The sequence below is a fragment of the Triticum aestivum genome, chromosome 2D, assembly GCF_018294505.1.
Source record: "Triticum aestivum cultivar Chinese Spring chromosome 2D, IWGSC CS RefSeq v2.1, whole genome shotgun sequence".
NCBI lineage: Eukaryota > Viridiplantae > Streptophyta > Magnoliopsida > Poales > Poaceae > Triticum > Triticum aestivum.
Window position 1 is genome coordinate 242059376 of NC_057799.1, and position 27837 is coordinate 242087212.

The window sequence follows — 27837 nt, forward strand, 5'->3', positions numbered from 1 at the left end:
TGGGGATCGTTTGTAGGGCAGTGGGTGGCATATGGCTTTGGTTGGTGAAAAGCTGACATCCGACGCAACGTTGGACAAGCTCCTGTGCATCTGCTCGGGCCGTTGGCCAATAAAAACCTGTACGGAAGGCCTTTCTTACTAGGGCCCGAGCCGCGGCGTGGTGACCACCGAGACTGGCATGAATTCCAGCCAAGAGCCGCCGCCCTTCTTCCTCAGAGATACATCTTTGAAGTACTCCGGTAGCGCTTTTCTTGTAGAGTTCTCCGTCGTGAACCTTGTAGGCTTTCGAATGCCGGACAATGCGGCGAGCCTCATTCTGATCCTCAGGGAGTTCTCGCCTATTAAGGTAGGCCAAGAAGGGTTCGGTCCATGGGGCAATGACTGCCATGATGAGATGGACCGACGGTGTTATTTCAGTGGCTGAGCCACCGATGGTGTCAGTGTGTTCGGAATCTGGGGATGTGATCAGATCCGGGCTGGTGTTGCCGCTCTCCCCTTGCCACACCACGGAAGGCTTAAAAAGCCTTTCCAGAAAGATATTAGGTGGTACGGGGTCGCGCTTGGCGCCGATGCAAGCAAGGACAGCAGGCGCTTGATTGCTTTCTCGAGCCACATGATGGAACTCGAGCCCCTCGAATCGAACTGACATTTTGAGAACGGCGTTACGGTAAGCTGCCATCTTTGGATATTTGGCGTTGAAATCTCCATTTATTTGAGATATAGCGAGGTTTGAGTCCCCGTGCACTTCCAGGCGTTGTATGCCCATGGAGACAACCATCTGAAGACCATGCAATAAGGCCTTGTATTCGGCTGTGTTATTGGAGTCTGTGTATAATATTTGGAGTACGTACTGGACTACGTCTCTAGTGGGGACGTTAAAACGATGCCCGCTCCTAACCCTGCCAGCATTTTGGAACCATTGAAATACATAACCCAGTTGGAATATGTGCCGTACTCTTTAGGGAGTTTGGCCTCTGTCCATTCGGCGACGAAGTCCGCCAGTACTTGGGATTTAATGGCTCGACGCGGTTTGTATGTTATGTCGAATGGAAGGAGCTCAATGGCCCATTTGGCAATCCGGCCCGTAGCATCACGGTTGTTTATTATGTCATTGAGTGGTACTTCGGAAGCGACCATGATCAAACACTCCTGGAAGTAGTGTCGTAGCTTCCGGGGTGCCATGAAGACCGCGTATGCTATCTTTTGATAATGAGGGTACCGGGATTTGCATGGTGTGAGGACAGTGGATACGTAGTATACCGGCTTCTGAAGTGGGAATTTGTGTCCGTCCTGCTCTCGCTCAATGACGAGCACGACACTTACCACCTGGTGTGTTGCCGATATGTATAATAACATGGGTTCGCCGATGTTCGGCGCGGCCAGGATTGGGTTGCTCGCTAGAAGGGCTTTTATTTCTTCCAGTCCGGCCGTTGTCACATCCATCCACTCGAAGTGATCGGTGCGCCGGAGAAGGCGATAGAGTGGCAATGCCTTTTCTCCCAATCTGGAGATAAAGCGGCTTAAAGCTGCCACACATCCGGCGAGTTTTTGGACCTGTTTAAGGTCCGTTGGCGTAGCCAATTGTGACAAAGCTCGGATTTTGGCTGGATTTGCTTTGATTCCTCTATTGGAAACGATGAAGCCCAACAGTTTTCCAGCGGGGACACCGAAAACACACTTTTCCGGATTGATCTTGATGTCATATGCACGGAGGTTGTCAAATGTGAGACGTAAATCGTCCATTAGTGACTCGATGTGCCTAGTTTTGATGACGACGTCGTCCACGTATGCTTCATCTGTCTTGCCGATCTGTTTCTCTAGGCATGTTTGAATCATGCGTTGGTAGGTGGCCCCGGCGTTTTTGAGCCCGAAGGGCATGGTGTTGAAGCAGAATGGCCCATATGGGGTAATGAATGCCGTTGCGGCTTGATCGGACTCCTTCATTTCAATTTGATGGTATCCGGAATATGCGTCGAGGAAGGACAGTGAGTCGTGTCCTGCGGTAGCATCAATGATCTGGTCGATGCGGGGGAGGGGGAAGGGATCCTTAGGGCAGGCCTTATTGAGGTCTTTGAAATCGACGCACAGGCGCCAGGATTTATCCTTCTTTGGTACCATCACCAGGTTTGCTAGCCAGTCCAGGTGTTTTATTTCTCTAATGAATCCGGCCTCGATTAGCTTGGCTAGCTCCTCCCCCATAGCTTGACGTTTGGGTTCGAAAAAGCGCCGCAGTGTTTGCTTGACCGGTTTATATCCTTGCAATATATTGAGGCTGTGTTCGGCTAACCTGCGTGGGATTCCTGGCGTATCAGAAGGGTGCCAGGCGAATATATCCCAGCTCTCGCGCAGGAACTCTCGTAGCGCAGCGTCGACCGTTGGGTCTAGTTGTGCCCCGATAGATGCTGTCTTCTTGGGGTCCGTTGGATGGACTTGGAATTTGACTATTTCTTCTGCTGGTTTGAAGGAGGTGGATTTGGATCGTTTGTCCAGGATTACATCGTCCCTATTCACCGTGGAGCGCAATGCGGTTAATTCTTCGCCCGCGAGGGCTTCAGATAATGCCTTAAGGGCCAGGGATGCGGTTTTATTTTCGGCGCAGAGTGCTATGTCCGGATCACTGGCGAGAGTGATTATGCCGTTGGGCCCGGGCATCTTGAGCTTCATATACCCGTAGTGAGGTATAGCTTGGAAGCGTGTAAATGCATCTCGCCCCAATAGGGCGTGATATCCACTGTTGAAAGGGGCCACTTGGAAGGTTATTTCTTCGGACCGATAGTTCTCCGGTGTGCCGAATACCACGTCGAGCGTGATTTTTCCCGCGCATCGCGCCTCCCGACTGGGAATAATTCCTCGAAAGGTCGTGCTACTTTGCTCGATGCGGCTCCTGTCTATTTCCATTTTGCTGAGTGTATCCTCATAAATGAGGTTTAGTCCGCTACCGCCGTCCATGAGAACCTTGGTGAGCCGAAAGCCGTCCACGATCGGACTGAGGACCAAGGCGGCCGGTGCCCGGACTGTCCTGAATTTTGGTTCGTCACCGGCATTAAAACTCATGGCCGTGTTGTTCCAAGGGTTTATTGCTGCGATTTGGCAGACTTCGGCGAGGTCGCGGAGTGCCCTTTTGTGCTTATTGTTTGAAGTGAAGGTCTCGAAGACCGTCAATACTCTGAGGTCGTCGTCTTCTGGGGGATGTTGCTCTGGGGTGTTTTTGGTGAGGATATCCTCGCCGCTCTTGGCCACCTGCCAGAGTAGCCAACATGCTCTAAGGCTGTGGGTTGATATGGTATCCGGTGTTGTGTGTATTTTGCATGGCCCATTGATCCATCCCTCCAGAACGGTTCCGTGCCCCGTAATGGGCTTATATTTTTTTTACTATTGGGTCGGGCGTGCCGCGAGGGTGCGTCCTTTTCACCTGAACGAGGGGTTGGGTGGAAACCGGCGGTTCCCAGCGGGCTGCTTGAGTTTTCCAGGCGCTTTCCATTGCGCAGTACTTGTGTACTATGGTTGCCAAGTCTGCGAAGTGTGATACGCGTCGGCGGTTGATGGCGTTGAGGATTCCTTCATCCGTGCAATTGTTGTGGAATGCTGAGATCGCGTCTCCGTCGCGGCAATCTTTAATCTTGTCTTTGACAAGGAGGAATCTGGCCCAGAAGTGATGGACCATTTCTTGAGACTACTGTTGTATGCCCATGAGAGCGCTAATATCTGGGTGGGTGGGTGGATTTAAATCCGAATCCTGACCCAATTTGGGATCCGGAGTCTGAAGGACTTCCGAACTTAATAGTTCAGGCTCGGGATATCAACTGATTTTTTAGGCTTGTCGTCCGATTCTATGTTCGGAGGACAAGGCGTGTCTTTCTGCAGGCAGGTGTCTGGCTCTTCAAGATCGGAGATCCGAACATAGTTCATCCTCAGTATAGAGGAAGAGTTGTCGTCTTGCTCCTCTACTACCACTATCTGATGGGTGATCGGTGGAGTTTTAATTTCTCTCTGGTCAGGTTTACGCCCAATCCAATCATAGTATGTGGCGACCCCCAGGGCGGTGATGCAATCTAGGAGCTCGTTTAAAGACGACAACTCTGCAGGATCCGTCTGCTTGGAGTATTTGGAGTCAACACGGAGGGGATTTTCGATGACCCGAGAAGTCATCGTCGGCTTAACGGGCGAACGGGCGTGCCTACCCCCAGGGCGCATCCTGATGTCTTGTGGGGCCCACGGGGCTCCATCTAACCTAATTCCAAGCCTACAAATTTCGTCTTCCCGAGAAAAAATAGAAGTTTTATCACGTTTTACGATACGAAGCCGCCGCCGCCTCCTGTTCTTCATCGGGAGGGTTGTTCTGTAATTCGTTCGGGGCTCCGAAGAGGGATATTTGTCACCGTCATCATCATCCACACTTCTTCATCAACAATTCCATGATGCTCACCATCGGGAGTGAGTAATTCCTTCATAGGCTTGCTGGACGGTGATGGAATTGGATGAGATTTGTCATGTAAATCGAGTCAATTTATTAGAGCTTGATCCCTAGTATCCACTATGTTCTGAGATTGATGTTGATATGACTTTGCTATGCTTCATGCTTGTCACTAGGTGTCGGTGTCAAAACCGGCGGATCTCGGGTAGGGGGTCCCGAACTGTGCGTCTAAGGTCGATGGTAACAGGAGACAGGGGACACAATGTTTTCCCAGGTTCGGGCCCTCTCTATGGAGGTAATACCCTACTTCCTGCTTGATTGATCTTGATGAATATGAGTATTACAAGAGTTGATCTACCACGAGATCGTGATGGCTAAAACCCTAGAAGTCTAGCCTGTATGACTATGATTATGATTATTCGCCTCTACAAACCTAGCCCTCCAGTTTATATAGACATCGGGGGGAACTAGGGTTACATAAAGTCGGTTACAGAGAAAGGAATCTTCATATTCAGACGCCAAGCTTGCCCTCCACGCCAAGGAGAGTCCCATCCGGACACGGGTAAGAGTCTTCGGTCCTTGTATCTTCACATCCCATCAGTCCAGTCCACGGCTAACAGGTCGGACGCCCGAGGACCCCTTAATCCAGGACTCCCTCACTAGGGCGTGAGTGCCATGATTTCAGATCTGAACCTATTTTATTTTCATGAATATAAGTGAGTTTTGGACCCTATCTTGCAAGTTGTATGCACGTATTATGTGTTATGATTTTGTTCCAGTTCTCTATTAAAAGGAGGCCTTAATATCCCTTCGATTTCCCTATGGACCCCGCTACCACGGGAAGGTATGATAAAAGATGTCATAAAAGTTCTTATTATAAGCATGTATGACTATATACGGAGTACATTCCTATATTGAATTGATGAATTGGAGCTATTGTATATCGCTCTAGATTGTGACTATTATAGGCATCACGTCCAAGATTAGTAGACTGACTCCTGCCTGCATCTACTACTATTACTCCACACATCGACCGCTATCTAGCATGCATCTAGTGTATTAAGTACATGGAAAAACGCAGTAATGCAATAAGAACGATGAGATGATGTAGACAAGATCTATCTATGTAGAGATAGACCCCATGGTTTTATCCTTAGTAGCAATTATACATACGTGTCATTTCCCTTTCTATCACTGAGATCAAGCACCGTAAGATCGAACCCACTACCGAGCACCTCTTCCCATTGCAAGATAAATAGATCAAGTTGGCCAAACAAAACCCAAATATTGGAGAAGAAATACGAGGCTATAAGCAATCGTGCATATAAGAGATCAAAGAAACTCAAATAACTTTCATGGATATAAAAAGATATAGCTGATCATAAACTCAAAGTTCGTCAGATCCCAACAAACACACCGCAAAAGAGTTACATCATATGGATCTCTAAGAGACCAATGTATTGAGAATTCAGGGAGAGAGAGAAAGCCATCTAGCTACTAACTACGGACCCGAAGGTCTACAAAGAACTACTCACGCATCATCGGAGAGGCACCAATGGAGGTCGTGAAGCCCATCCGAGATGGTGTCTAGATTGGATCTGGTGGTTCTGGACTCTGCGGCGGCTGGATGAATATTTCGTCGATGCCTCTAGGGTTTCTGGAATATTGGGGTATTTATAGAGCAAAGAGGCGGTCCGGGGGCATCCGAGGTGGGCACAACCCACCAGGGCGCGCCTGCGCCTCTTGGCGCGCCCTGGTGGGTTGTCCCCTCCTCGGGACTCCCCCAGGTGCAACCAGGGCCCAATATCTTCCTTTTGGTCCATAAAAAATGTCCGCGAAGTTTCGTGGCATTTGGACTCCGTTTGATATTGATTTTCTGCGATGTAAAAAACATGGAAAAATAACAACTGGCACTTGGCACTATGTCAATAGGTTAGTACCCAAAAATGATATAAAATGACTATAAAATGATTACAAAACATCCAAGATTGATAATATAACAACATGGAACAATAAAAAATTATAGATACGTTGGAGACGTATCATGGGTGCACCTCCCGCTCAGGCCCTGCGCGTGGGCAAACGGCTGCCAACCGCGGGCCAAGGACACGTTGCCCGCGGCGGTGACTTCGACCCCCACCCACGAGGCCCTGCAGCAGCAGCCGTGAGCCTGCAGCCAGAGGCCATCAAGCCCCGCGGTCGGCAGCGCACTTTCGAAGAAGCGCGGGAGCAGGAGCCAGGTGCCAGCGGGCCTCTCCGACCACACGACAAACTCCGGGAATGCATCCACCGAGTGGGAGCGCGGCCGAGGAGGCCGGGCGACCACAACGCGCCTTCCCCCATCACATGGGCTACCCCGTCCTCGACAGCTCCCACCGTGAGAGGAAGCGCCATCGCGGCTACCTAAGGTGACGCCGGCTCCCGAAGAAGTGTGCCCGCGTCCCCGAGGGGCCACCGCCGGGGTCGCGGCATACTTGCGGGGGCGTCCGCGACCTCTCTTGGGTGGCGGTGAACCCGGCCCCTCCTTGGGGGCCTTCCCCTTTTCTGTGGTGGAGAACTTCCTCGTCGGCGCCATGGACGCACTGGCAAGGCTGCGGAGCAATAAGAAAGAAGGAAGAGCGAGCAACAAGAAGATGGAGATGAGCAGGGGGGCTCCACCCCTCCCCCCATTTATAGCCAGAGGGAGGCCAACCGCCGGCCTCCACGATCTCGTGCAATGATGGCTTCTCTGCATGCAACAAGCAGTTGTCAAGTTGGACGGTTGCCGAGGCAATGTGGAGAAGTGGAGACGCCCACGTCCCATCAAGCGCCATGCGTCGACCGGGCCTGCAGGCGGTTGATACGTCTCCGTCGTATCTACTTTTCCAAACACTTTTGCCCTTATTTTGGACTCTAACTTGCATGATTTGAATGGAACTAACCCGGACTGACGCTGTTTTCAGCAGACTTTCCATGGTGTTATTTATGTGCAGAAACAAAAGTTCTCGGAATGACCTGAAACTCCACGGAACGTCTTTTTGGAAAATAAGAAAAATACTGGAAGAAAAATCCACGTCAGGGGGCCCACACCCTGTCCACGAGGGTGGGGGCGCGCCTACCCCCTGGGCGCGCCCCCTGCCTCGTGGCCCCCCTGACGCTCCACCGACCTCAACTCCAACTCCATATATTCACTTTCGGGGAGAGAAAAAATCAGAGAGAAGGATTCATCACGTTTTACGATACGAAGCCGCCGCCAAGCCCTAAAACCTCTCGGGAGGGCTGATCTGGAGTCCGTTCGGGGCTCCGGAGAGGGGAATCCGTCGCCGTCGTCATCATCAACCATCCTCCATCACCAATTTCATGATGCTCACCGCCGTGCGTGAGTAATTCCATAGTAGGCTTGCTGGACGGTGATGGGTTGGATGAGATCTATCATGTAATCGAGTTAGTTTTGTTAGGGTTTGATCCCTAGTATCCACTATGTTCTGAGATTGATGTTGCTATGACTTTGCTATGCTTAATGCTTGTCACTAGGGCCTGAGTGCCATGATTTCAGATCTGAACCTATTATGTTTTCATGAATATATGTGAGTTCTTGATCCTATCTTGCAAGACTATAGTCACCTACTATGTGTTATGATCCAGCAACCCCGAAGTGACAATAATCGGGACCACTCCCGGTGATGACCATAGTTTGAGGAGTTCATGTATTCACCATGTGTTAATGCTTTGGTCCGGTACTCTATTAAAAGGAGGCCTTAATATCCCTTAGTTTCCGCTAGGACCCCGCTGCCACGGGAGGGTAGGACAAAAGATGTCATGCAAGTTCTTTTCCATAAGCACTATGACTATATTCGGAATACAAGCCTACATTACATTGATGAATTGGAGCTAGTTCTGTGTCACCCTATGTTATGACTGTTACATGATGAACCGCATCCGGCATAATTCTCCATCACCGATCCAATGCCTACTAGCTTTTCACATATTGTTCTTCGCTTATTTACTTTTCCGTTGCTATTGTTACAATCACTACAAAATACCAAAAATATTACTTTTGTTACCGTTACCACTACTATCATATTACTTTGCTACTAAATACTTTGCTGCAGATACTAAGTTATCCAGGTGTGGTTGAATTGACAACTCAACTGCTAATACTTGAGAATATTCTTTGGCTCCCCTTGTGTCGAATCAAGAAATTTGGGTTGAATACTCTACCCTCGAAAACTGTTGCGATCCCCTATACTTGTGGGTTATCAAGACTATTTTCTGGCGCCGTTGTCGGGGAGGATAGCTCTATTCTTTGAGTCACTTGGGATTTATATATGCTGGTCACTATGAAGAACTTGAAAGACGCTAAGACAACAATTTATCCCTCAACTACGAGGGTGTTGGGGAACGTAGTAATTTCAAAAAAATTCCTACGCACACGCAAGATCATGGTGATGCATAGCAACGAGAGGGGAGAGTGTTGTCCACGTACCCTCGTAGACCGACAGCGGAAGCGTTATCACAACGCGGTTGATGTAGTCGTACGTCTTCACGATCCGACCGATCAAGTACCGAACGTACGGCACCTCCGAGTTCTACACACGTTCAGCTCGATGACGTCCTAGAACTCCGATCCAGCCGAGTATTGAGGGAGAGTTTCGTCAGCACGACGGCGTGGTAACGATGATGATGTTCCACCGACGCAGGGCTTCGCCTAAGCTCCGCGGCGGTATTATCGAGGTGTACTCTGGTGGAGGGGGACACCGCACACGGCTAAAATATCGTATATCAAGTGTGTCCATGGGGTGCCCCCTGCCCCCGTATATAAAGGAGCAAGGGAGGAGGAGGCCGGCCCTAGGAGGGGGCGCACCAAGTGTGGAGTCCTACTAGGACTCCCTAGTCCTAGTAGGATTCCACCTCCCATATGGAATAGGAAAAGAGGAAGGGAAAAAGAGAAGGAAGGAAGGGGGCGCCCCCCTTCCCTAGTCCAATTCGGACCAGACCAAGGGGAGGGGTGCGGCCACCCTTGAGGCCCTTTTCCTTCTTTCCCGTATGGCCCAATAAGGCCCAATACGTATTCCCGTAACTCTCCGGTACTCCGAAAAATACCCGAATCACTCGGAACCTTTCCGAAGTCCGAATATAGTCGTCCAATATATCGATCTTTACGTCTCGACCATTTCGAGACTCCTCGTCATGTCCCCGATCTCATCCGGGACTCCGAACTCCTTCGGTACATCAACATACATAAACTCATAATAAAACTGTCATCGTAACTTTAAGCGTGCGGACCCTACGGGTTCGAGAACTATGTAGACATGACCGAGACACGTCTCCGGTCAATAACCAATAGCGGGACCTGGATGCCCATATTGGCTCCCACATATTCTACGAAGATCTTTATCGGTCAGACCGCATAACAACATACGTTGTTCCCTTTGTCATCGGTATGTTACTTGCCCGAGATTCGATCGTCGGTATCTCGATACCTAGTTCAATCTCGTTACCGGCAAGTCTCTTTACTCGTTCCGTAATACATCATCCCGCAACTAACTCATTAGTCACAATGCTTGCAAGGCTTATAGTGATGTGCATTACCGAGTGGGCCCAGAGATACCTCTCCGACAATTGGAGTGACAAATCCTAATCTCGAAATACGCCAACCCAACAAGTACCTTTGGAGACACCTGTAGAGCACCTTTATAATCACCCATTTACGTTGTGACGTTTGGTAGCACACAAAGTGTTCCTCCGGTAAACGGGAGTTGCATAATCTCATAGTCATAGGAACATGTATAAGTCATGAAGAAAGCAATAGCAACATACTAAACGATCGAGTGCTAAGCTAACGGAATGGGTCAAGTCAATCACGTCATTCTCCTAATGAGGTGATCTCGTTAATCAAATGACAACTTATGTCTATGGCTAGGAAACATAACCATCTTTGATTAACGAGCTAGTCAAGTAGAGGCATACTAGTGACACTCTGTTTGTCTATATATTCACACATGTATTATGTTTCCGGTTAATACAATTCTAGCATGAATAATAAACATTTATCATGATACAAGGAAATAAATAATACTTTATTATTGCCTCTAGGGCATATTTCCTTCAGTCTCCCACTTGCACTAGAGTCAATAATCTAGATTACACAGTAATGATTCTTACACCCATGGAGCCTTGGTGCTGATCATGTTTTGCTCGTGGAAGAGGCTTAGTCAACGGGTCTGCAACATTCAGATCCGTATGTATCTTGCAAATTTCTATGTCTCCCACCTGGACTAAATCCCGGATGGAATTGAAGCGTCTTTTGATGTGCTTGGTTCTCTTGTGAAATCTGGATTCCTTTGCCAAGGCAATTGCACCAGTATTGTCACAAAAGATTTTCATAGGACCCGATGCACTAGGTATGACACCTAGATCGGATATGAACTCCTTCATCCAGACTCCTTCATTTGCTGCTTCCGAAGCAGCTATGTACTCCGCTTCACATGTAGATCCCGCCACGACGCTTTGTTTAGAACTGCACCAACTGACAGCTCCACCGTTCAATGTAAATACGTATCCGGTTTGCGATTTAGAATCGTCCGGATCAGTGTCAAAGCTTGCATCAACGTAACCATTTACGATGAGCTCTTTGTCACCTCCATATACGAGAAACATATCCTTAGTCCTTTTCAGGTATTTCAGGATGTTCTTGACCGCTGTCCAGTGATCCACTCCTGGATTACTTTGGTACCTTCCTGCTAGACTTATAGCAAGGCATACATCAGGTCTGGTACACAGCATTGCATACATGATAGAGCCTATGGCTGAAGCATAGGGGACATCTTTCATCTTCTCTCTATCTTCTGCAGTGGTCGGGCATTGAGTCTTACTCAACTTCACACCTTGCAACACAGGCAAGAATCCTTTCTTTGCTTGATCCATTTTGAACTTCTTCAAAACTTTGTCAAGGTATGTGCTTTGTGAAAGTCCAATTAAGCGTCTTGATCTATCTCTATAGATCTTGATGCCCAATATATAGGCAGCTTCACCGAGGTCTTTCATTGAAAAACTCTTATTCAAGTATCCCTTTATGCTATCCAGAAATTCTATATCATTTCCAATCAGTAATATGTCATCCACATATAATATCAGAAATGCTACAGAGCTCCCACTCACTTTCTTGTAAATACAGGCTTCTCCAAAAGTCTGTATAAAACCAAATGCTTTGATCACACTATCAAAGCGTTTATTCCAACTCCGAGAGGCTTGCACCAGTCCATAAATGGATCGCTGGAGCTTGCACACTTTGTTAGCTCCCTTTGGATCGACAAAACCTTCTGGTTGCATCATATACAACTCTTCTTCCAGAAATCCATTCAGGAATGCAGTTTTGACATCCATTTGCCAAATTTCATAATCATAAAATGCGGCAATTGCTAACATAATTCGGACAGACTTAAGCATCGCTACGGGTGAGAAGGTCTCATCGTAGTCAATCCCTTGAACTTGTCGAAAACCTTTCGCAACAAGTCGAGCTTTATAGACAGTAACATTACCATCAGCGTCAGTCTTCTTCTTGAAGATCCATTTATTTTCAATGGCTTGCCGATCATTGGGCAAGTCAACCAAAGTCCATACTTTGTTCTCATACATGGATCCCATCTCAGATTTCATGGCCTCAAGCCATTTTGCGGAATCTGGGCTCACCATCGCTTCTTCATAGTTCGTAGGTTCGCCATGGTCTAGTAACATGACCTCCAGAACAGGATTACCGTACCACTCTGGTGCGGATCTTGATCTGGTTGATCTACGAGGTTCAGTAATAACTTGATCTGAAGTTTCATGATCATCATCATTAACTTCCTCACTAATTGGTGTAGGTGTCTCAGAAACTGGTTTCTGTGATGAACTACTTTCCAATAAGGGAGCAGGAATAGTTACCTCATCAAGTTCTACTTTCCTCCCACTCACTTCTTTCGAGAGAAACTCCTTCTCTAGAAAATTTCCGAATTTAGCAACAAAAGTTTTGCCTTCGGATCTGTGATAGAAGGTATACCCAACAGTCTCCTTTGGGTATCCTATGAAGACACATTTCTCCGATTTGGGTTCGAGCTTATCAGGTTGAAGTTTCTTCACATAAGCATCGCAGCCCCAAACTTTAAGAAACGACAACTTTGGTTTCTTGCCAAACCACAGTTCATAAGGCGTCGTCTCAACGGATTTTGATGGTGCCCTATTTAACGTGAATGCAGCCGTCTCTAAAGCATAACCCCAAAACGATAGCGGTAAATCAGTAAGAGACATCATAGATCGCACCATATCTAGTAAAGTGCGATTACGACGTTCGGACACACCATTACGCTGTGGTGTTCCGGGTGGCGTGAGTTGCGAAACTATTCCGCATTGTTTCAAATGTAGACCAAACTCGTAACTCAAATATTCTCCTCCACGATCTGATCGTAGAAACTTTATTTTCTTGTTACGATGATTTTCAACTTCACTCTGAAATTCTTTGAACTTTTCAAATGTTTCAGACTTATGTTTCATTAAGTAGATATATCCATATCTGCTTAAATCATCTGTGAAGGTGAGAAAATAACGATATCCGCCACGAGCCTCAACATTCATCGGACCACATACATCTGTATGTATGATTTCCAACAAATCTGTTGCTCTCTCCATAGTTCCGGAGAACGGTGTTTTAGTCATCTTGCCCATGAGGCACGGTTCGCAAGTACCAAGTGATTCATAATCAAGTGGTTCCAAAAGTCCATCAGTATGGAGTTTCTTCATGCGCTTTACACCGATATGACCCAAACGGCAGTGCCACAAATAAGTTGCACTGTCATTATTAACTCTGCATCTTTTGGCTTCAACATTATGAATATGTGTATCACTACTATCGAGATTCATTAAAAATAGACCACTCTTCAAGGGTGCATGACCATAAAAGATATTATTCATATAAATAGAACAACCATTATTCTCTGATTTAAATGAATAACCGTCTCGCATTAAACAAGATCCAGATATAATGTTCATGCTCAACGCTGTCACCAAATAACAATTATTTAGGTCTAATATTAATCCCGAAGGTAGATGTAGAGGTAGCGTGCCGACGGCGATCACATCGACTTTGGAACCATTTCCCACGCGCATCGTCACCTCGTCCTTAGCCAATCTTCGCTCAATCCGTAGCCCCTGTTTCGAGTTGCAAATATTAGCAACAGAACCAGTATCAAATACCCAGGTGCTACTACGAGCATTGGTAAGGTACACATCAATAACATGTATATCACATATACCTTTGTTAACCTTGCCATCCTTCTTTTCCGCCAAATACTTGGGGCAGTTCCGCTTCCAGTGACCAGTTTGCTTGCAGTAGAAGCACTCAGTTTCAGGCTTAGGTCCAGACTTGGGTTTCTTCTCCTGAACAACAACTTGCTTGCTATTCTTCTTGAAGTTCCCTTTCTTCTTCCCTTTGCCCTTTTTCTTGAAACTAGTGGTTTTACTGACCATCAACACTTGATGCTCCTTTTTGATTTCTACCTCCGCTGCCTTTAGCATTGCGAAGAGCTCGGGAATAGTCTTATTCATCCCTTGCATGTTATAGTTCATCACGAAGCTCTTGTAGCTTGGTGGCAGTGATTGAAGAATTCTGTCAATGACGCAATCATCCGGAAGTTGAACTCCCAGTTGAATCAAGTGATTATTATACCCAGACATTCTGAGTATATGCTCACTGACAGAACTATTCTCTTCCATCTTGCAGCTATAGAACTTATTGGAGACTTCATATCTCTCAATCCGGGCATTTGCTTGAAATATTAACTTCAACTCCTGGAACATCTCATATGCTCCATGACGTTCAAAACGTCGTTGAAGTCCCGGTTCTAAGCCGTAAAGCATGGCACATTGAACTATCGAGTAGTCATCAACACGTGACTGCCAGGCATTCACAATGTCTGCAGTTGCTGGCGCAGGTGGTACACCTAGCGGTGCTTCCAGGACGTAATTTTTCTGTGCAGCAATGAGGATAATCCTCAAGTTACGGACCCAGTCCGTGTAATTGCTACCATCATCTTTCAACTTTACTTTCTCAAGGAACGCATTAAAATTCAACGGAACAACAGCACGGGCCATCTATCTACAATTAACATAGACAAGCAAAATACTATCAGGTACTAAGTTCATGATAAATTCAAGTTCAATTAATCATATTACTTAAGAACTCCCACTTAGATAGACATCCCTCTAATCCTCTAAGTGATCACGTGATCCATATCAACTAAACCATGTCCGATCATCACGTGAGATGGAGTAGTTTCAATGGTGAACATCACTATGTTGATCATATCTACTATATGATTCACGCTCGACCTTTCGGTCTCCGTGTTCCGAGGCCATATCTGTTATATGCTAGGCTCGTCAAGTTTAACCTGAGTATTCCGCGTGTGCAACTGTTTTGCACCCGTTGTATTTGAACGTAGAGCCTATCACACCCGATCATCACGTGGTGTCTCAGCACGAAGAACTTTTGCAACGGTGCATACTCAGGGAGAACACTTATACTTTGATAATTTAGTGAAGGATCATCTTATAATGCTACCGTCAAACAAAGCAAGATAAGATGCATAAAGGATTAACATCACATGCAATCAATATAAGTGATATGATATGGCCATCATCATCTTGTGCTTGTGATCTCCATCTCCGAAGCACCGTGCTTGTGATCTCCATCTCCGAAGCACCGTCATGATCACCATCGTCACCGGCGCGACACCTTGATCTCCATCGTAGCATCGTTGTCGTCTCGCCAACTTATTGCTTTTACGACTATCGCTACCGCTTAGTGATAAAGTAAAACTATTACATGGCGATTGCATCTCATACAATAAAGCGACAACCATATGGCTCCTGCCAGTTGCCGATAACTCGGTTACAAAACATGATCATCTCATACAACACATTATATCACATCATGTCTTGACCATATCACATCACAACATGCCCTGCAAAAACAAGTTAGACGTCCTCTACTTTGTTGTTGCATATTTTACGTGGCTGCTACGGGCTTAGCAAGAACCGTTCTTACCTACGCATCAAAACCACAACGATAGTTTGTCAAGTTGGTGCTGTTTTAACCTTCGCAAGGACCGGGCGTAGCCACACTCGGTTCAACTAAAGTGAGAGAGACAGACACCCGCCAGTCACCTTTAAGCAACGAGTGCTCCGAACGGTGAAACCAGTCTCGCGTAAGCGTACGCGTAATGTCGGTCCGGGCCGCTTCATCTCACAATACCGCTGAACCAAAGTATGACATGCTGGTAAGCAGTATGACTTATATCGCCCACAACTCACTTGTGTTCTACTCGTGCATAGCATCAACGCATAAAACCAGGCTCGGATGCCACTGTTGGGGAACGTAGTAATTTCAAAAAAATTCCTACGCACACGCAAGATCATGGTGATGCATAGCAACGAGAGGGGAGAGTGTTGTCCACGTACCCTCGTAGACCGACAGCGGAAGCGTTATCACAACGCGGTTGATGTAGTCGTACGTCTTCACGATCCGACCGATCAAGTACCGAACGTACGGCACCTCCGAGTTCTACACACGTTCAGCTCGATGACGTCCCTCGAACTCCGATCCAGCCGAGTGTTGAGGGAGAGTTTCGTCAGCACGACGGCGTGGTGACGATGATGATGTTCCACCGACGCAGGGCTTCGCCTAAGCTCCGCGACGGTATTATCGAGGTGTAATCTGGTGGAGGGGGGCACCGCACACGGCTAAAATATCGTATATCAAGTGTGTCCATGGGTGCCCCTGCCCCCGTATATAAAGGAGCAAGGGAGGAGGAGGCCGGCCCTAGGAGGGGGCGCACCAAGTGTGGAGTCCTACTAGGACTCCCTAGTCCTAGTAGGATTCCACCTCCCATATGGAATAGGAAAAGAGGAAGGGAAAAAGAGAAGGAAGGAAGGGGGCGCCCCCCTTCCCTAGTCCAATTCGGACCAGACCAAGGGGAGGGGTGCGGCCACCCTTGAGGCCCTTTTCCTTCTTTCCCGTATGGCCCAATAAGGCCCAATACGTATTCCCGTAACTCTCCGGTACTCCGAAAAATACCCGAATCACTCGGAACCTTTCCGAAGTCCGAATATAGTCGTCCAATATATCGATCTTTACGTCTCGACCATTTCGAGACTCCTCGTCATGTCCCCGATCTCATCCGGGACTCCGAACTCCTTCGGTACATCAACATACATAAACTCATAATAAAACTGTCATCGTAACTTTAAGCGTGCGGACCCTACGGGTTCGAGAACTATGTAGACATGACCGAGACACGTCTCCGGTCAATAACCAATAGCGGGACCTGGATGCCCATATTGGCTCCCACATATTCTACGAAGATCTTTATCGGTCAGACCGCATAACAACATACGTTGTTCCCTTTGTCATCGGTATGTTACTTGCCCGAGATTCGATCGTCGGTATCTCGATACCTAGTTCAATCTCGTTACCGGCAAGTCTCTTTACTCGTTCCGTAATACATCATCCCGCAACTAACTCATTAGTCACAATGCTTGCAAGGCTTATAGTGATGTGCATTATCGAGTGGGCCCAGAGATACCTCTCCGACAATTGGAGTGACAAATCCTAATCTCGAAATACGCCAACCCAACAAGTACCTTTGGAGACACCTGTAGAGCACCTTTATAATCACCCATTTACGTTGTGACGTTTGGTAGCACACAAAGTGTTCCTCCGGTAAACGGGAGTTGCATAATCTCATAGTCATAGGAACATGTATAAGTCATGAAGAAAGCAATAGCAACATACTAAATGATCGAGTGCTAAGCTAATGGAATGGGCCAAGTCAATCACGTCATTCTCCTAATGAGGTGATCTCGTTAATCAAATGACAACTTATGTCTATGGCTAGGAAACATAACCATCTTTGATTAACGAGCTAGTCAAGTAAAGGCATACTAGTGACACTCTGTTTGTCTATATATTCACACATGTATTATGTTTCCGGTTAATACAGTTCTAGCATGAATAATAAACATTTATCATGATACAAAGAAATAGATAATACTTTATTATTGCCTCTAGGGCATATTTCCTTCAGAGGGGAGGTAAGGAACTGCCATCTAGCTCTGCACTTGATTCACCTTCTGTTTTGAGTAAGCTTGCGACACCTAAACCTACTTCTGCTATTCGTTCTGATATGTCGCATGTTATTGATGATGCCACTTCTGCTATGCATGATACTTATGATGAAACTACTTCTATGCTTGATACTACTGTGCCACTTGGTGAATTTCTTGATGAACAACTTGCTAGGGTTAGAGAGAATGAAATTATTGATAATATTGATGAAAGTGATGATGAAGACTCTCCCCCTAATAAATATGAATTGCCTGTTGTGCCTGAGGGCTATGTTATGGATGAAGTGATTGCTAAATTTTTTTTTGCTTGCAATGATAGAAATGATGTTAAGAAATTATTAGCTAAATGGAAGGAGCAATCCCTTAATGCTAGAATGAAGCCTGACCCAGCTTTTGCTACTTCACCTATATGTGTTACTCATAAGGATTATGAATTCTCTGTTGATCCTGATATAATTACTTTGGTTGAATCTGATCCTTTTCATGGCTATGAATCTGAAAGAGTTGTGGCACATCTTACTAAATTAAATGATATAGCCACCCTGTTCACTAATGATGAGAAATCTCGCTATCTTTATATCCTTAAAACATTTCCGTTCTCATTAAAGGGTGATGCTAAGATATGGTTTAATTCTCTTGATCCTGGTTGTGTGCGTAGTCCGCAGGATATGATTTATTACTTCTCTGCTAAATATTTCCCTGCTCATAAGAAACAAGCTGCTTTAAGGGAAATATATAATTTTGTGCAAATTGAAGAAGAGAGTCTCCCACAAGCTTGGGGGAGGCTTCTCCAATTACTTAATGCTTTGCCTGATCATCCTCTTAAGAAAAATGAAATACTTGATATCTTTTATAATGGACTAACCGATGCTTCCAGAGATTACCTGGATAGTTGTGCTGGTTCTGTTTTCAGGGAAAGAACACCGGACGAAGCTGAAATTCTATTGAATAATATGTTGACAAATGAAAATAATTGGACACTTCCTGAGCCAGCTCCTGAGCCTATTCCTAAACCAACTCCGAAGAAGAGAGGTGTTCTATTTCTCAGTCCTGAAGATATGCAAGAGGCAAAGAAATCTATGAAAGAAAAGGGTATTAAAGCTGAAGATATTAAGAATTTACCTCCTATTGAAGAAATACATGGTCTTAATTTACCGCCGGTTGAAGAAACTTGTGATCTTAATCCTCCACCTATTGAAGAAACTCATGGTCTTGATAACCCGACACAGGTAGTAAAGGTAAATTCTCTCTATAGATTTGATGAAGGTGATATTCCTCACTATAAGTCTGCTAGACAATGCTTAGAAGAGTTTGATAATTTTATTGTCAAACAAGAAAACCTCAATGCTTATTTTGGTAGACAATTGAAATACAATTCCGATACGCTTGAACACTTGGGTGATTATATGTCTAGAGTTAAGGGTGAACTTAAGCTCATTACTAAACATGCTTCTATGGTTACCACTCAAGTAGAACACGTACTGAAAGCTCAAAATGATTTGCTCAATGAATTAAATAGTAAGAATAATGATTATGCTGTTAGAGTGGCTACTAGAACTGGTAAAATGACTCAGGAACCTTTGTATCCTGAAGGCCACCCTAGGAGAATTGAGCAAGATTCTCAGAGAAATAATATTGAGGCACCTAGTTCTTCTAAAAAGAAGAAAAAGAAAAATGATAGGACTTTGCATGCTTCTAGTGAACCTACTGTTGAACCACCTGAGAATCCAAATGATATTTCTATTTCTGATGCTGAAACACAATCTGGTAATGAACATGAATCTAGTGAAAATGTTAATGATGATGTTCATGATGATGCTCAACCTAGTAATGATAATGATGTAGAGATTGAACCAGCTGTTGATCTTGATAACCCACAATCAAAGAATCGACGTTATGATAAGAGAGACTTTATTGCTAGGAAGCACGGTAAAGAAAGGGAGCCATGGGTTCAGAAACCCGTGCCTTTTCCTCCCAAACCATCCAAGAAAAAGGATGATGAGGATTTTGAGCGCTTTGCTGAAATGATTAGACCTATCTTTTTGCGTATGCGATTAACTGATATGCTCAAAATGAATCCTTATGCTAAGTATATGAAAGAAATTGTTACAAATAAAAGAAAGATACCGGAAGATGAAATTTCCACCATGCTTGCTAATTATACTTTTAAGGGTGGAATACCAAAGAAACTTGGAGATCCAGGAGTACCCACTATACCATGCTCCATTAAAAGAAACTATGTTAAAACTGCTTTATGTGATCTTGGAGCCGGTGTTAGTGTTATGCCTCTCTCTTTATATCGTAGACTTGATTTGAATAAGTTGACACCTACTGAAATATCTTTGCAAATGGCTGATAAATCAACTGCTATACCTGTCGGTATTTGTGAGGATGTGCCTGTTGTGATTGCAAACGTTACTATTTTAACGGACTTTGTTATTCTTGATATTCCCAAGGATGATAGTATGTCTATTATTCTTGGAAGACCCTTTTTGAATACCGCAGGGGCTGTTGTTGATTGCAACAAAGGCAATGTCACTTTTCATGTTAATGGTAATGAGCATACGGTACACTTTCCGAGGAAACAACCTCAAGTCCACAGTATCAATTCTATTGGAAAAATTCCATCGATTATTTTTGGAGGTTTTGAATTTCCTCTTCCTACTGTCAAGAAGAAATATGATATTCTTATTATAGGGGATGTGCATATCCCCATTGAGGTAACATAGTGTTATTCGAAATTTCTCCGGTTCCATGTTATTCGAAATGAGTTTGTTAACAAGACTTGATCAACCTTGTTAGTGGATTCCTTTTGATGAGCATGAGATGGATGAAACTAGAAGGCACAACCTTCTGTACCCTCCTTTTACTTTCTGTTATTTAGTTGAAATAAAGTAAAAATAGTATTTTTCTGTCTGTTTTCTGATTATCCGTGCAATATAAAAATACCCCGAAAATAAAAGTTCTCCAAATGCCCTGAAAATGGAATATGATTTTTTCTAGAATTTTTGAGAATATCTGGCACTGAGAACACAGCAGGAGGGGCAAGCACCTGGCCACGAGGGTGGAGGGCGCGCCCTACCCCCTGGGTGCGCCCCCTGCCTCGTGGGCCCACGGTGGCCCCCCTCCACTTATTCCTGCACCCACACACTTCTTCTTCCTCCCAAAAAAATCACCATCCAGCTCAAGCACGAGTTCTAGCTCATTTTGCTGCGATTTTCGATCTCCTTGCTCAAATCACCTCTCACAAAACTGCTTGGGGAGATTGTTCCTTGGTATGTGACTCCTCCATTGGTCCAATTAGTTTTTGTTCTAGTGCTTTATTCATTGCAAATTTGTGCTTCCTAGGTGACCATGTTCTTGAGCTTGCATGTCAAATTTTATATGGTTCCAAGTGGTTCTAATGCTTGATATAGGCTCTAGGCACTTGTAGGAGTAGTTTCTATCAATTTTATTGAGTTTGGTTCATTTTTATTTGAAGTGACTAAAAATTTCATTATTTTTTAGAAAAATAATGAAGAGATTTTTGAGGGGCTCATCGAGCCGAAGCTCGAAGGAAAAGCAAAGTGAAGAAGCACAGAGGCCCAAATATAATTTGCCTCGCACCGCGGAGGTCCGGCCGTGTGAATGGCCTTCCAATGATTTCTTGAGAGAAGCCGGGATTTATGATGATTTTTATGAATTGGCTGAGAATGCAGGCCTCACCGACTTCCTCCGCGACCAACGCAATCAGTATCTCTTACTCACCAATACTTTTGTGCAAAACTTCTACTATTATCCTAAGGAATCACCTCCTTCAGTAGAGTTTCATTTATATGATGTTGTTAAGAAGATGCCACTAGATGAATTTTGCAAGGTTTGCAAAATACCTTTTGAAGGTAGTTTAGAGGAACCACATCGTAAAGATGTGGACGGGTTTATTGATACTATTACTGTGGGGGAAACTAGGAAGGTTTTTGATGCAAGAATCACTAGCATACATTTTCCTGTTTTACACTACTTTGCCATATTTGCTAGTCGTTGCTTAATTGGTCGCGGAAACTGTGGAAACCTTGGTGTTCATGATATTATCATTTTGTTCCATGGTTTATTCTGCGATAACACTGTTAGTATGGGCGGTATTATTGCTAAACGGTTAAGTTTGAACCGTACAAAGGGCCCCATCTTTGGAGGTATTTATGCTTCACGCCTTGCTGCACATTATAACATACCTATTAGGCACTATGAAAAAGAAGAAAAATTGCTGCCCAATGCTTATTTAGATTATAAGAGTATGGTAGCGCATGACTTTATTGTTAAGAATAAGGAAGGAGCGCTTAAATACAAATTGTTCTTTGATAAACATCACCCTGAGACTATTACCTTGCCTGCTCCCTCCTTGTTTAATTTGTCTGAAGGTCCGTATCTCGTTCCGTTGGCGGCCATTCACGCCTACCGGAACCCTACACCAGCCACGGAGCCGGAACCACAATTTGAACCTCCACGACAGTCTAACTACCAGTGGGATCCGGATATGATTGCCAACCAGTGGCAGTTAGAGTCTTCTTCATCTCAGTACGACCCCGGCTACAACTATGGATATCCGCCAGGCCATCCGTGGCAATAAACCAACTTAGGCCAAAAGCCTAAGCTTGGGGGAGTACGTATCTCTCACCGACATTACATTTATGTTCACACACTCATTGCTAGATGTCGGTGCTCATACTCTTTCACTGTAATATCCATGCTAGTTTATTTTCTTTTTCTTGCTTTCTTCTTGTGTGTTTAAAAAACCTTAAGAAAAACCAAAAAAAATAGTTGTAGCTTTTAGTTAGTTTACTTTTCTTGCTGTAGTAGTAATAATTAAAAAGAAAACCCAAAAATATTTCCCGTTCTTCTTTTGCTTGTTGGGAGCTTTCCCGTGTAAATAGTTTTATTTCTTTTCTTTTCTTTGGGGGGTCGATAGGAGAAGACCATAATTAAATTGTTGAAGTGGCTCTTATATGCATTATTGTTGATTTAACCAAGAGCCCATATCGCCTTGTCTTCTCATGTTTATTGAATGCTCGCAGATTCCAGCTTAGTCCAATGCACGTGCACTATTATTATTTTCAGATCGTTCGGTCGTGCAAGTGAAAGGCAATTATGACGATATATGATGAACTGACTGAGATGAGAAAAGCTGGTATGAACTCGATCTCTCTTATTTTTGTAAATATGATTAGTTCATCGTTCCTGATTCAGCTTATTATGAATAAACATGTTTGCAATGACAATTAGAGATTATAGTTGCTCATGCCATGCTTGATTAGCTATGAGTTATAATGGTTTACCTTGCGTGCCAACATGCTATTAAAATGGTTGTGATGTGGTATAGTGGGGTGGTATCCTCCTTTGAATGATTTAAGTGACTCGACTTGGCACATGTTCACACATGTAGTTGAAACAAATCAACATAGCCTTCACGATATTTATGTTCATGGTGGATTATATCCTACTCATGCTTGTACTCAATGTCTATTAATTTTAATGCATGTTCATGACTGTTGTCGCTCTCTAGTTGGTCGCTTCCCATTCTTTTGCTAGCCTTCACTTGTACTAAGCGGGAATACTGCTTGTGCATCCAATCCCTTAAACCCCAAAGTTATGCCATATGAGTCCACTATACCTTCCTATATGCGGTATCTACCTGCCGTTCCAAGTAAATTTGTATGTGCCAAACTCTAAACCTTCAAATGAAATTCTGTTTTGTATGCTCGAATAGCTCATGTATCAACTAGGGTTGTCCGTATCTTCCATGCTAGGCGGGTTATTCTCAAGAGGAGTGGACTCCGCTCCTCATTCACGAGAAAATGGCTGGTCACCGGGATGCCCAGTCCCATGCTTTATGCAAACTAAATCAAAATAATTGCAAACAAAACTCCCCCTGGGACTGTTGCTAGTTGGAGGCACTCGTTGTTTCGAGCAAGCCATGGATTGATGCTTGTTGGTGGAGGGGGAGTATAAACTTTACCATTCTGTTTGGGAACCGCCTATAATGTGTGTAGCATGGAAGATATCGCCATCTCTTGGTTGTTATGTTGACAATGAAAGTATGCCGCTCAAAATATTATTTATCTCTATTTCAAAACCGAGCTCTGGCACCTCTACAAATCCCTGCTTCCCTCTGCGAAGGGCCTATCTATTTACTTTTATGTTGAGTCATCACCCTCTTATTAAAAAGCACTAGCTGGAGAGCGCTGCTGTCATTTGCATCCATTACTATTAATTTATATTGGGTATGACAATGACTGGATCTCTTTTACCATGAATTACAATGTCTAGTCAGTCCTTGATCTTTAAAGGTGCTCTGCATTTATGTTTTGCGGTCTCAGAAAGGGCTAGCGAGATACCATCTTATTATATCATATTATGATTGTTTTGAGAAAGTGTTGTCATCCGAGATTTATTATTATTGCTCGCTAGTTGATTATGACATTGATATGAGTAAACTTGAGACCTAAGAGTTATTGCGAATGTGGTCAGTCATAATCTTTGCTGAAAACTTGAATGCTGGCTTTACATATTTACAACAACAAGAGCAAACAGAGTTTGTAAAAGTTTTTCTTTATCACTTTCAGTTTATCAACTGAATTGCTTGAGGACAAGCAAAGGTTTAAGCTTGGGGGAGTTGATACGTCTCCGTCGTATCTACTTTTACAAACACTTTTGCCCTTGTTTTGGACTCTAACTTGCATGATTTGAATGGAACTAACCCGGACTGACGCTGTTTTCAGCAGACTTTCCATGGTGTTATTTATGTGTAGAAACAAAAGTTCTCGGAATGACCTGAAACTCCACGGAACGTCTTTTTGGAAAATAAGAAAAATACTGGAAGAAAAATCCATGTCAGGGGGCCCACACCCTGTCCATGAGGGTGGGGGGCGCGCCTGCCCCCTGGGCGCGCCCCCTGCCTCGTGGGCCCCCTGACGCTCCACCGACCTCAACTCCAACTCCATATATTCACTTTCGGGGAGAAAAAAATCAGAGAGAAGGATTCATCGCATTTTACGATACGAAGCCGCCGCCAAGCCCTAAAACCTCTCGGGAGGGCTGATCTGGAGTCCGTTCGGGGCTCCGGAGAGGGGAATCCGTCGCCGTCATCATCATCAACCATCCTCCATCACCAATTTCATGATGCTCACCGCCGTGCGTGAGTAATTCCATCGTAGGCTTGCTGGACGGTGATGGGTTGGATGAGATCTATCATGTAATCGAGTTAGTTTTGTTAGGGTTTGATCCCTAGTATCCACTATGTTCTGAGATTGATGTTGCTATGACTTTGCTATGCTTAATGCTTGTCACTAGGGCCCGAGTGCCATGATTTCAGATCTGAACCTATTATGTTTTCATGAATATATGTGAGTTCTTGATCCTATCTTGCAAGTCTATAGTCACCTACTATGTGTTATGATCCGGCAACCCCGAAGTGACAATAATCGGGACCACTCCCGGTGATGACCATAGTTTGAGGAGTTCATGTATTCACCATGTGTTAATGCTTTGGTCCGGTACTCTATTAAAAGGAGGCCTTAATATCCCTTAGTTTCCGCTAGGACCCCGCTGCCACGGGAGGGTAGGACAAAAGATGTCATGCAAGTTCTTTTCCATAAGCACGTATGACTATATTCGGAATACATGCCTACATTACATTGATGAATTGGAGCTAGTTCTGTGTCACCCTATGTTATGATTGTTACATGATGAACCGCATCCGGCATAATTCTCCATCACCGATCCAATGCCTACGAGCTTTTCACATATTGTTCTCCGCTTATTTACTTTTCCGTTGCTATTGTTACAATCACTACAAAATACCAAAAATATTACTTTTGTTACCGTTACCACTACTATCATATTACTTTGCTACTAAATACTTTGCTGCAGATACTAAGTTATCCAGGTGTGGTTGAATTGACAACTCAACTGCTAATACTTGAGAATATTCTTTGGCGCCCCTTGTGTCGAATCAATAAATTTGGGTTGAATACTCTACCCTCGAAAACTGTTGCGATCCCCTATACTTGTGGGTTATTAGCGGTTGGGGCCTGCGGCGCTCCACCCTTGCCCTTTGGCTTCGCCTCGAAGCCAAGTCCGAGCGCGCCTTGGGCCCGGGGGCTAGTGTCGGCGTTCTGGGAACCGGGGTCCCCAGACTTGCCTGCCTGCGGGCCACCGCGTGGCTCCATCGACGGCCTGGTACGGCTCATCTTCAGCACCAACAACACAAGACCCTCGCGAGGGGCCAAGCCTCGCGAGGCGGACGACGCCAAGACCTCCGGAAGGGGCTGCCTCCTTAGGCTGGCTCTTGAGGAGCGGAGATTTCTATGCAGGCCCTCACCTCATGAGGTTTGAATGACACAAGCCATGACAACCAAGGCCAGGCGGGTGCCAGTGGGCGTAGTATAGTAGGTTTCCTCTTTGGTGCTAAAGAGGCAAGTGCAGGCACTGAGTCTCGAGGCATCAACCAAAGGTTTCCATTTCCATGCTACAAGACCAGGACCACCAGGACGGCAGGACGGAGGTCATCGCCGAGCCCACCACGGCGTCATGACCAGAAGCTTTGCAGGCGAAGACCACCTTTCGTCAGGATAAGATGTACTAGTTGTCTCCCTTCGAATTTGGCCATTCTGGGATCCCTTCCCGCCTTCATTTTGGGAAGAGGACCAAGGCCACTATAAGTATAGCCTAGCCACCACCATATAAAGGGATCCGGATCCATTCCACCCTCACCCTCACCAGCTCACCCAAACACAAGAACACACCTCCTAAGGTTGTTCTTCCACTGTACTAGTTCATCGTCAGCCCACCTCGAGGCTAATCCACCACAAAGCAGGAGTAGGGTTTTACACCGCAAGGTGGCCCGAACGTGGGTAAACTGCCTTGTCCCATTTCCTTCCAGTTCTTCGAGCTAGGCCGTGAGATCGCCGAGTTGGCAGACTAGGGAGTTTGAGTTTTTCGCACGCACCCCAGAGTTCGAATCTATCTTGGGTCCGCGGAGCCCCGAATCCGACATGAATGATACTTATGATGATGCTACTACTCTGCTTGATGGAACTGCGCCACTAGGTGAATTTCTTGATGAACAAATTGCTAAAGCTAAAGAACTTGAGAATGATGAAATTATTGAAACCTATGATTCACCTATTATGCCTAACTCTCCTACTAGAATTGAAATGCCTAATGTACGTGAAGTTTATGTTATGGATGGCAAGATTGCTAAGGAATTTCTTCCATGTAATGATAGAGAGGATCTTAAGAAATTACCGAGTAAGCTAAAAGAAAAGGCTATGATAGAAATAATTAAATGTGATCCTAAGTTTGCAACCCCTCCTATCTTTATTACTGATAAGGATTATGAATTCTCTATTGATCCAGAACTTATTACTTTGGTAGAATATGGTCCTTTCCGTGGTTATGAATCTGAAACTATTGTGGCACATCTTACTAAATTAAATGACATAGCCACCCTATTTGCTCAAGAGGAAAAGATTCACTAATACTATATTCTTAAGTTGTTTACTTTCTCATCAAAGGGTGATGCTAAAGAATGGTTTAATACTCTTGCTTCTGACTGTGTGCATAGTCCCCAGGATATGATATACTACTTCACTTAAAAATATTTTCCAGCTCATATGAAACAAGCTGCCTTATAGGAAATTTATAACTTTGGGCAACTTGAGGAAGAGCATCTCCCTCAAGCTTGGGGGAGGCTTCTCCAATTATTAAATGCTTTGCCTGATCATCTTCTTAAGAAAAATGAAATACTTGATATTTGTTATAATGGACTAACTGAAGCTTCTAGGGACTACCTAGATAGTTGTGATGGCTGTGTTTTCAGCGAACGAATTATTGAACAAGCCGAGGAATTATTAAATAATATATTGAGAAATGTCATTATTGGACACTTCTTGAACCACCACCTAAGCCAACTCCGAAGAAAAAAGGTATTCTATTCTGCAGTCCAGAAGATATGCAAGAAGCAAAGAAATCTATGAAAGAAAAGTGTCGGTGTATTAAACAAGGGGTGTAGTACCCTGAATTATTGTTGGTGCAATGATAGGCCCTTTATGGTTTGGAGTTTGTTGACATAAACTGTATGGGACTTATGTGTTTGCTAGTGCACACATAATAACAGGTCCTGTGATATCGAGGAGTTTGATGCAAACAACGAAGATAATCTCACTGCATTGCAACGAAGGTTATCACCGAAGATGATGCTAAGAAGAGTGACCCCTAAAAATTTCTGAAGTGAAGCAATTGGTTCGGTG